Source organism: Physella acuta, unplaced genomic scaffold (genome assembly GCF_028476545.2).
Source record: "Physella acuta isolate Inbredline_101_S28 unplaced genomic scaffold, ASM2847654v3 ptg000969l, whole genome shotgun sequence".
Classification (NCBI taxonomy): domain Eukaryota; kingdom Metazoa; phylum Mollusca; class Gastropoda; family Physidae; genus Physella; species Physella acuta.
In genome coordinates, this window is record NW_026732486.1 from 186126 (window position 1) to 198389 (window position 12264).

At 35.0% G+C, this 12264-nt stretch overlaps 1 protein-coding gene and 1 long non-coding RNA gene across 2 annotated transcripts in view; one reads left to right on the forward strand and one right to left on the reverse strand.

Annotated features, from left to right (window-relative positions):
- LOC131953995 (uncharacterized) lies at positions 1-9660 on the reverse strand. The gene is made up of 3 exons (XR_009388727.1): positions 9226-9660; positions 2183-2256; positions 1-81 (listed from the first exon to the last, which is right to left on the reverse strand). It is a non-coding gene; the product is annotated as an uncharacterized LOC131953995 (long non-coding RNA).
- LOC131953994 (derlin-2) overlaps positions 1-12264 on the forward strand; it is a 47261-nt gene that overhangs the window by 20731 nt on the left and 14266 nt on the right. The window lies entirely within an intron of this gene.

Below are 12264 nucleotides of genomic sequence, written 5' to 3' on the forward strand. Positions count from 1 at the left end.
CTTCTTTCTTTTTGACATCTTTGAGAATGTACGTCGTTTCGTAGCCAGCAGCCTCCACTTGAAAGCCCTGCGGGTTCTTATCTGTTGCGTACAACAACATTCCGTTGACAAGAGTAAGAAATACATCTTCATCTACATTTTGATTGTTTCTTTCTTTAACATTAAAAAAAAATCAGGATTGGCCTTGATAATGAAAAAGAGGCTCCTTGGTGAACTTTCTATTTCGGTGCTTATGATAATGTTAAACAGATAATACCTATTGTAGGAATTCTTAAGTTAAAGTAGTGCAAACTTTTGTTGGTAGTAAGGCAGGCATTTATTTACTTGATTGAGTTAGTTTAGTGTGGTCGTTAAATGCTTCTTGAATGACTGCAAGCAACATTAGAACCAAGTTAATTATTTCGTTAATGCTTTGTCGCGCTGGCCGATAAAACCAATGGCTTTGTCAGTGCAAAAACATTTTGATGTCAAATAGGCTTGTAAAGCCTTTGATAAGTAAGATTTTCGAATTCACCACAGTAACTTTCAGATAGGAATTTTTAAAAAAATCAAATAACATTTAAATCATGCGAGTTACAAGGATTAAAATGTGTCATTAATGTATTAATCTATATTTATCACCATTTAGATCTTCAATCACCATGATTAGCCGTCTTTTAATTCCAACTTTTGTTTCTCATTTGTGGCTACTTATATTTCTTCTTCTTGTTATTTTTGGAAAGCTTATAGTTATACTTGAAAATAATAAAACAATACTCAGTGTAGTATGATCATTTTTAAAATATTTTAAAATCGTTTCTTGTAGCCAGAAAGTTGGCCATTCTACTGTTGACAATCGTTCAAAAAAATGCATACATTCCCCTTATCCTATATTCCGTTTGTGCGAATCAGGTTTTGTCACAAATAGCAGATGTCTTTTGATTATGGCACTAGAACTGTAGATTTATTTAATGAAATTCGTAAAGCATATTGCCGAATATGCTGTCATTTTTGTTCGTCAATCATCTATGTTTTTTAAAGTTTTAGCACCAAGGTAAAGAGTAGGCCCCTATGTCAAAGCTATCTAATCATGCACATTTTGATAGCCAGTCTTCACCGTGGACAGAGACTAGTGTAATCGGAAAATGTATTTAAAATATTCCCATAAATGACATTCAAACTTGCGGTTAACCCGACATCAATATACAGCCGGAGATTCTGTATTCACAATTTGTATATGGTTATAAAAAGAGGCCTATCGTTTCCTTTAATCATATACACGAAATGAGTTATTTTAACACACGTTAGCATGGCCTACATTTTTTTCTAGAACCTTTGACTTTCACTTTTTGTTATTCAGCCCCCCCCCCCCCCCGAAATGCCTCCTAAACTTCTATCGTTTCCCTGGATAATCCATCCAACCCCCCCCCCCCCCCCCCGGCTAAGGTATCACCCACTTTGGGAAACATTGGTCAAGATCAACTTCTCTAAAGTCGTGAAAAAATACGCTAATGGAGTAAGCTTGGGAGTTCTAAAAATCTAAACACATCAGCGAACGGATAGTTTGCAAAGGGAGTTAAAAAAACTGTCAAAAAGAGTTGCGGTTCCTTAAAGTATTTGACACGCTTTGTCAATCTTCGTCTTTGTTAATCAATTGTGGCTAATGAAGGAGCCCACAGCGACCGGGACACACAAGTCAATGGGTCTTTTTAAAAAGACTTTTGTTCCGCTCTACGCGGGAGACCCCGGCCTTGTGTGTTCTCACAGAGAAGAGGCCAAAGGAAAAAAAAAAGGAAATTTGCATGGCAAACTGAAGAGAGAAAAAAAGTATGTGAGACAGATATGAATATGCTAAGCTAAATCTTTTAGATCGCTGTAGTGAGCAACTATCACGGGGATGTTCTGCTCTGTTCAATACTTAATATATATATATATATATATATATATATATATATATATATATATATATATATATATATATATATATATATATATATATATATATATATACATATATATATACATATATATATATATATATATATATATATATATATATATATATATATATATATATATATATATATATATAATTGTTGCTCTTAAATTGAAAAGACTAGATTATTTTTTCTCGACTTATCATTACAGTAAATGTTTTAACATATTGGTCATGGAAGCTGGTTGATTCAAATTATGAACTTACCACGCAAAGGGATTTCATTGATTGAGTTTGAATTGCTGATCTTTGTGGTCACGTGGCCGTCCATAACGTGTGCACTTAAAAAAAAATAAGTATACATTTGATTATCAAATGTTAAGATGAAGCCTACATAAATGTTATACCTACTTAATTGTTGCATTAAAATATGGTTTGAAACAAAACTAAAAAACTCAATAATTAATATTTTGATACAATCTGTTACCTTTTTATAGATCAGGTTAATTTGTTGAGATTGAATTGTGTATCTTAGTTTATGTTAATTTATATCAGATGCTGTAAAAAAAATGAAAAGTCAAAAGTCGAAGGTTTATAGGCCTACATGTTGCAAATTGTTTTTTTTTTTGTTTTTTTTTTTTTAAAGAGAACCTCTTTTTCGATGCACCAGTCAATTGCTGGTCCATAATTTTGTACCAACAGACCATTTCTGGTCCATACTCTTGTATTTGTTATTCTAAACTGTTTATTATGAAGATTTCAGCGGTTAACGTAAGCTTGATAATGATATTTCTTTTAGTTTCGTTAGCTGGGTGTAGTGAAAACCGATGGCTCAGTCTGTTCTTCTCTTTATACAGTCGGGCCTTGGTCGGTGTCGGCAGATTGTCCGGATCTTGATGCTTCAAATATTTAGTGATCCATCCATGAAGGATCAATCTGAACACAGTAGTCACTCGAGTCGTTTGAACAAGTAAAACACGTCACCACTGATCCTGTACACCGATAAGGGGTTTGTCATGGGCACTACTCGATTGTTGAACGTATCGGCTAAGCAAAAAGACTAGGAGCTCATTTAAAATTGACTAAAATGCTAGGAAACAAAGAAAAATGCATCTAAAATGTAAGACAAGCAGCCTTAATTGTAGTTTTTCATGTAAACTTCAACATGCCCATTTGATCATTTGGCCAAAACACATAATAACTGAGTTGAAAAAATATGAAAAAATAATTTAATGCAAAAATAAAAATGAGCAAGTCGGCGACTCTTACAATATTCCTTCTCAACAAAGCAGCCAATGCGCAGATAGCTGAATCAATTATATATCTCATATCAACCTTAACCAACTTAGTTTTGACCGTTGAGAGATGGGCTCAACAGACCTTAAACGGATACTTGGCTAGAAAATCAATCTAGAAAATTTCTTAGATAAAGAAATTAAAGAAATATTAATTAAACGTAACACGTAACAATATTTTAAATCTACAATTAATGCGAAAATTAACTTTAATTATCTTTAGCTATAACAGTAAAGGTAAAAGCATTGATCATTCTAGAAATCTTTTGTCTAGTTGGCCGATAGCTTTACAAGTTTAATATCACTGTGTCTAGTATAACTCTACGAGTTTGATATCACTGTGTCTAGTAGTCCTATACCTCTACAAGTTTGATATCACTGTGTCTAGTATACCTCTACAAGTTTGATATCACTGTATCTAGTAGTCCTATACCTCTACAAGTTTGATATCACTGTGTCTAGTATACCTCTACAAGTTTGATATCACTGTATCTAGTAGTCCTATACCTCTACAAGTTTGATATCACTGTATCTAGTAGTCCTATACCTCTACAAGTTTGATATCACTGTATCTAGTAGTCCTATACCTTTACAAGTTTGATATCACTGTGTCTAGTAGTCCTATACCTCTACAAGTTTGATATCACTGTGTCTAGTATACCTCTACAAGTTTAATATCACTGTGTCTAGTATACCTCTACAAGTTTGATATCACTGTGTCGAATGTAGCTCTATAAAATGAAATCTGTGTGTTTTAGGTAGGCCAGAAAACCTTTACGTTTCCATCCTTACGCATATCTTTCTCCGATCGGTGAAAAGGGATATCTTTTAGCCATTGTGTTTTATTGGCCAATCAGTGGCGAACATGGAACGTTAATTTCTTGAATGCTTGTGCAGTTACCGGTCTTGATTTAAGGAGACGCCATTAAAACTAATGGGGAGAGCGTCGACATCTAAACTAAACAAATAACTTTAACTGCACCAACGTCCTGTCATTGGCTTGTTAGCCATTTTTATTGTGTATAATTTCTAGTAATGACTGCTATTTGATATATGCTCAATTAAAGTGTTGATGTCTTGAAAGTCTTTTACCGAAATAATATTAGAGGACGTTCAAACAAGACAACTCTGCTGACGTGTTGAAATGTTAGGATCACGGTTAGAAGATGTTTAGATAATGTGACTGACATGTTAGGATTAGGATCACGGTTAGAAGATGTTTAGATCTTCTTCTTCTTCGTTCTTAATTATTAGTGTTGAAGGGAACGAGATTTATCTGCCAGTGGGTTTGAACTCGAGACTTTGTTCGAATTTATCAACCATGAGCTTTTTGCAGACTCGACCACGCCTCCAACACAATTAAGCGTTACGTGGCAACTGGTTATGCGCCATTGAGGCCATTGACTCCGATTTCAGCCTGCTTTTCTTTTTGGATTTGCTTCCATAGCCTTTGTCCAACCAAGAACAAACTACAAGGCAGCAGTTGTTTTTAATTTTGGAGTTTTCTCTCCTAGAAGAGTGGCTGTCCCCAGATAACGAGCCTCATCTGCCCGAGGGTTCGAACTCGAGACTTTTCGGTTTAGCAACCATGAGCTTTACCGACTCGACCACGCCGTACTATGTTTAGATAATGTGACTGACATATTAGGATTAGGACCACAGAAGATGTTTAGATAATTTGACTGACATGTTAGGATTAGGACCATAGTATTAGTTAGAAGATGTTTAGATAATGTGACTGACATGTTAGGATTAGGACCATAGTTAGAAGATGTTTAGATAATTTGATTGACATGTTAGGATTAGGACCATAGTTAGAAGATGTTTAGATAATGTGACTGACATGTTAGGATTAGGACCACAGTTAGAAGATGTTTAGATAATGTGACTGACATGTTAGGATTAGGACCACAGTTAGAAGATGTTTAGATAATGTGACTGACATGTTAGGATTAGGACCACAGTTAGAAGATGTTTAGATAATGTGACTGACATGTTAGGATTAGGACCATAGTTAGAAGATGTTTAGATAATGTGACTGACATGTTAGGATTAGGACCATAGTTAGAAGATGTTTAGAAAACCGTATTCGTGACTCAAGATGACTTGTAAATACTGTAACTTTGACAACCCCAACCAAATCGATGGCATTTTTTCTTCTTGGCAAACTTTAGTTCTTGGCACCCAGGTTTTTTTTATTGGATTTCTTAAAACAAAAGCTACTAGATGCTGGAAAAACGGTTGCATCTGATGGGGATTGATTGCTTTATAAATATGCTCAGGAGAAATTGATAATAATCTATTTTTAAAATCCATGCTGCGATTCTCCACAATGGTCTTATAAAAAGCGACTCTAGATTTCTATACTTTGGCCTTCATGATCTGTAAATGAATTTCCATCAAGTTGTATGTACTTGTATATTTTAATAAAGGTACTTGCTTTTTGTTTTTACAAGTTGATTAACATTTGAATACTTTTATGTAAAGACCTTAATCTAAGAAAAATAGAACTAGATATGTATGCTTTACTAATCCTATCTTACACTTTTTATTTGTTGAAGTTCTGTCACACCATGTTTTAATACACTTTGTCATTTAATGAGTGTCTTGTTTAATCCCAGGTGCCAACATTTTCATGGAATGTCCAGAATTTATCGTGTACGCCTCAGCGTGATATTATGTTTAAAAAACGTGTTATAAAACTATTTATAGATAAATAAAACAATCAACAGTTATGTGTAAATGTTTATCTTAAACTTTGTCAATATAAATCTCAATAACTCTCGCCAATACCTCCACCAAAAACGCAACAATGATTGATTTCCTTGAAAAGTGCACACCGTCAGACTCAATAGCTTTTTATAGCCTAGTGTTGTACACTAAGGCATGACTGGGACCCTATATTTTTAAGACCCGTTACTTGTACACTAAGGCATGACTGGGACCCTATATTTTTAAGACCCGTTACTTGTACACTAAGGCATGACTGGGACCCTATATTTTTAAGACCCGTTACTTGTACACTAAGGCATGACTGGGACCCTATATTTTTAAGACCCGTTACTTGTACACTAAGGCATGACTGGGACCCTATATTTTTAAGACCCGTTACTTGTACACTAAGGCATGACTGGGACCCTATATTTTTAAGACCCGTTACTTGTACACTTAGGCATGACTGGGACCCTATATTTTTAAGACCCGTTACTTGTACACTAAGGCATGACTGGGACCCTATATTTTTAAGACCCGTTACTTGTACACTAAGGCATGACTGGGACCCTATATTTTTAAGACCCGTTACTTGTACACTAAGGCATGACTGGGACCCTATATTTTTAAGACCCGTTACTTGTACACTTAGGCATGACTGGGACCCTATATTTTTAAGACCCGTTACTTGTACACTTAGGCATGACTGGGACCCTATATTTTTAAGACCCGTTACTTGTACACTTAGGCATGACTGGGACCCTATATTTTTAAGACCCGTTACTTGTACACTAAGCAATCTATAAAAATATATTCACATAGCATTTATCACAAAAATAAATAGCAATCCTTGATTAAAATCAAACTACACCCTATAATAAATGTATTGTATTAGAAACGCATTTATCTAACTCTGTCTATTAAGTTGATCTATCGCCGTAATAGCCATTATTAGTGATATAAATTTAGAGTTGAATTCTAGTCTCTTGTTTAGCAAATAAAAGCAACAAAAAAAAAATACCCCAAAAAAATCCTAATCTGAACTTAAGCGGTCATCAATAAAAATAAACCTCATCCCTAATACCGCCATGTTGTATAATATATGTACCATTCCAAACAATGTCTTCAAATGTTAATTACAGTTGGTTGGTTGAGTTCATGATGTCGCTGATTTAAATGAAAGACTTTCTCCCACTTAGTACGTTGGATCAACCTCCCCATCTTTCACCCTTCAACTAAATGTTGTACAACCTCCCCATCCTTCACCCTTCAACTAAATGTTGTACAACCTCCCCTACAACCTCCCCATCTTTCACCCTTCAACTAAATGTTGTACAACCTCCCCATCCTTCAACTAAATGTTGTACAACCTCCCCATCCTTCAACCTTCAACTAAATGTTGTACAACCTCCCCATCTTTCAACCTTCAACTAAATGTTGTACAACCTACCCATCTTTCAACCTTCAACTAAATGTTGTACAACCTCCCCATCCTTCAACTAAATGTTGTACAACCTCCCCTACAACCTCCCCATCTTTCACCCTTCAACTAAATGTTGTACAACCTCCCCATCCTTCAACTAAATGTTGTACAACCTCCCCATCCTTCACCCTTCAACTAAATGTTGTACAACCTCCCCTACAACCTCCCCATCTTTCACCCTTCAACTAAATGTTGTACAACCTCCCCATCCTTCAACTAAATGTTGTACAACCTCCCCATCCTTCAACCTTCAACTAAATGTTGTACAACCTCCCCATCTTTCACCCTTCAACTAAATGTTGTACAACCTCCCCATCTTTCACCCTTCAACTAAATGTTGTACAACCTCCCCTACAACCTCCCCATCTTTCACCCTTCAACTAAATGTTGTACAACCTCCCCTACAACCTCCCCATCTTTCACCCTTCAACTAAATGTTGTACAACCTCCCCTACAACCTCCCCATCTTTCACCCTTCTACTAAATGTTGTACAACCTCCCCATCTTTCACCCTTCAACTAAATGTTGTACAACCTACCCTACAACCTCCCCATCTTTCACCCTTCAACTAAATGTTGTACAACCTACCCTACAACCTCCCCATCATTCACCCTTCAACTAAATGTTGTACAACCTCCCCTACAACCTCCCCATCTTTCACCCTTCAACTAAATGTTGTACAACCTACCCTACAACCTCCCCATCTTTCACCCTTCAACTAAATGTTGTACAACCTCCCCTACAACCTCCCCATCTTTCACCCTTCAACTAAATGTTGTACAACCTACCCTACAACCTCCCCATCTTTCACCCTTCAACTAAATGTTGTACAACCTCCCCTACAACCTCCCCATCTTTCACCCTTCAACTAAATGCTGATTAAGTGGTTGCCTATTTCTGCACAATTGAATTGATTTGGTTCTTGTGTTATGCTGATTTCGTCTAGTTTGAAGTGTAAATAAACCGGTAGTGATCTCCCCTAAACTTTCTCGAATATTCTTATATAAAACAACAGGGGATGGTAACTGGGGATATAGTTATGATTTTTAATCCATTTTAAATACTTAAACTTTTAAAAAATAGAATAGAATCTCATAAAAAAAAGAATTGCGCACCCGCCGAATCTTTATTCGGCGTTCGCTTGGTGTATAATAGTACGCAATATTATTAGTACTTTATAAATTTACATGCGTTTTTTGAAAAATCGGATATAGCGTAAATTAGTACTTCCGGTCAACGGAAATTACTCAAAATTTGACAGAAGGTAGAGAATTAGATCTTTTACTTACATCTGAAATTTCATTTATCTATCTGAAATAGTACTCAAGTTATAGGCTTTTGAAAAATTCAAAGTAGAAAAAGTACCACTTCCGGTTATCGGAAATCGCTCAAAAGTTGATACGGATCTACGATTTTGATAAAATACTTATATATGAAATTTCATCAACCTAGCTGTAACGGTACTCGTTATCGTGTTTACACACAGACAGACAGACACACAGACACACAGACATGATTGCAAAATTATGTTTTTCCTTATCAGTGAGGTGTAAAACGTCGAGATTTGCAAAAATCTCCATTTTTTTTTCCACGATTACAAGACTTTCTCTATACTTCGTATATACGAGAAAGTAAAAAGCGTGTTGTGATTTCGTAAGGTGGTAGGTCGTGACATTGGAAACGTAGATAGCTGGTTAGCTTTACGGCCGTTAGATAATGTCTCTCCGTCTCTTGTTTAATTACAGTTTATTGGTGTCAGCTTATGCCTTTAAACTTGTTGTAGAAGTCCATAGTATCTTGTGTAATAAAATATTCCTTACCTTAAATTATCAGGACAGTGAGTTTCCAGACGACGAAATCATTATGCACCCATCTACTCATGAACTCAGTTTTAATTCCCCCAAGTCAAAAAAGTTTCCGATGTGCAGTGCTCCTTGTTGTTTGTCTATTTACGAGAGGCCTGAATGTAACTCAGAGGATTTCTTCTCGCCAGCCAGTTTGTTCCAATTTAACGCCTTTCAAACTCATCCTGCCAATTACATTTCAACCGATGAAGTGATGAAAATGAACTGCTCAGGTTGCGTGTGAGCTTTACTTGTGCTAGCTCTAACAGTGTAGCGCTTGCATCCACATACAAAAAAAATAGCTCGATATTACATCTAAATAAATAAATAGAGCAACACCTGTTTGAAATATTATTTTTGAATTCGCTCAAAATGTTTAAATAATATTTCTCTAACCAGTTTTTTCACAAATTACTAACTAGGACATAAAATACTACATATTATTATTAAGTGTTGAAGTGTTGAAAAGTTTAAAATAAAACACGGTGCGTTTATCAAATACTATAAATCCCAGACAGGAATCTTGAAGGAATGAGTGGCTAAAACACTGCTCTTTGATGCCGACCTCGTTGGCGCGTGTTGCGCTGGTCGCCACCACTGAGCGGCTATCTGCACGGGGAATTCATCGGGATTATTTAAGGCCTTGTTCCATGGGCACCCCTGCTACAAATAGAACGCTCAACTGATATGTGACCATATCTGAGCATCTTATTCTGCTATGTTCCTTGTTATTTTTCTCTACTTTAATCCAACTCACTCGTATCAACGTGATGTAGACGTCGATAAGAATGAATCGAGTTGGCCTCATTATGTAAACTAGCTATGGTCTCAATTAGCTTTAAAAATAATATATCATACTGATTCTTAAAAGAGCTAAACTGTCAGTCGAAACGAACAATGAAAAAAAAAACATAAACACTAAAAAAACAATAAAATGATGCTCTTCAATTAAAAATCCCTATATAAATATGTTGAATCTCTCTCTCTCCGTCTCTCTCTCTCTTTCTCTCTCTCTCTCTCTCTCTCTCTGTCTCTCTCTCTCTTTCTCTCTCTCTCTCTCTCTCTCTCTCTCTCTCTCTCTCTCTATATATATATATATATATATATATATATATATATGTGTATTACTGGCAATGTATGAATATCCGCATTTTATAGCAGTAGCGTAGCGAGGGGGGGGGCAAATCAAAATTTTGTCCCCGGGAAGGGTCGCTACGCTAGAATACCTAGGTAATGTACATAAAATACCTAGGCATTATAAAGAATCACGAGCAGAGGCGTAGCGACCCCTCGCGGTGCCCGGGGACAAACTTTCGATTTGCACCCCCCCTCAAACTTTTGATGTGCACCCCCCCTCAAGCTTTCGATTTGCACCCCCCCCCCTCAAACTTTCGATTACTTTTTCCAACCCATTTTGGCGCACCCTTAGGTCGGCGCCCGGGGACATATGTCCCCTCCCCTGTGATCACGAGAACTGCTACGTATACGTATACGTATATATATATATATATATATATATATATATATATATATATATATATATATATATATATATATATATATACACTATTTATATTATTCATTGAATACCCTTACGAAAATTTTAATGAACGACCGATGTTTTTCATTATAATTATATAGTGTTTCCTTATTGCATACAGTGATAGATTTAATGTATCCATGCGGCCGAGGAAATGCCAATTGCAATATACAATCATAACAAAAAGACAAATTAGAAGGGTTATTAATTTGAATAAAGACATTTTTTTTTAAATCAAAGGCCAACGGCAGTGATCATGGCGGTCTACCAGGATTTTCCCCGCTATCACAGTGGTTCACCCGTTCTAATATTTAAAGAAAATAGTTTTTATTTCATTTTATTTGTAAAAATATCACTGCATTTAGTTCGTTGACTTTGCTCCTTTTGTGAACAGCGACATTTTAAAAATATGATGACGTGACGACACAATAACTTTATTTAGATTATCATTGGACGTCAATGTTTTATTTTCTCGTGTAGAGGAAGTATCTTAAAATCACTGTTTTATACCTTCCTGAGTCGGAAAAAAAAGTTTCTAAAAGTTTTTCTGTAAAACTGTCTATAACCTAAAGTGGTACTTTATTCTACTTCCGATCTCTTAAAAAAAAAACCATACATTTAATATATATAAACTCCCAAAACAACTTGTTTTAGAACTGTTCGCCTCTATGTGTTATTTTTTTTTTCCGAAAATGAGCGGTGTTTGTTACAAACTTCTGTATGTCTTTAGCCCGATTCCACCGATACTGCCATCCCAATCCTGTTATACAAAGGGGTTACAAGAAATAATTAGGAGAGCCTACTCCCGCTTCATCTGCTTACCTAGTGATCGTCCGGTATGACAATGTTTATGCCTAGCCCCTATGGGTTTCCTCTAAATTTATGTGCTAAGATAAAAGACCCTATTGCTAAGTTACCCAAATCGATGTTTCTATTACCCCCGTCCCTTCACAATCTAGAATCTGATTGATCCCTTCTATCTCAAACTCGATGTAATGTACGTAGCTTAACCTACATAGATCTAGAAACATTTTAGCACTACATATTTAAAAATTATAAAAGATTAATGCGAAGATATCATTTGAGTGTGCGTAAGTTTCATTAATCGTGATAGCATCACTACATTGGTTGCAGATACAACTAAGTGATTTTGGAGTATATACAAAGGTTGCGTCAGACCTGCCTTTTAACAGAAATCAAATAAAATGTGTGAATAAATAAATAAATAAATAAATAAATAAATAAATAAATAAATAAATAAATAAATAAATAAATAAATAAATAAATAAATAAATAAATAAATAAATAAATAAATAAATAAATAAATAAATAAATAAATAAATAAATAAATAAATAAATAAATAAATAAATAAATAAATAAATAAATAAATAAATAAATAAATAAATAAATAAATAAATAAATACATGAATACATGAATAAATAAATAAATAAATAAATAAATAAATAAATAAAT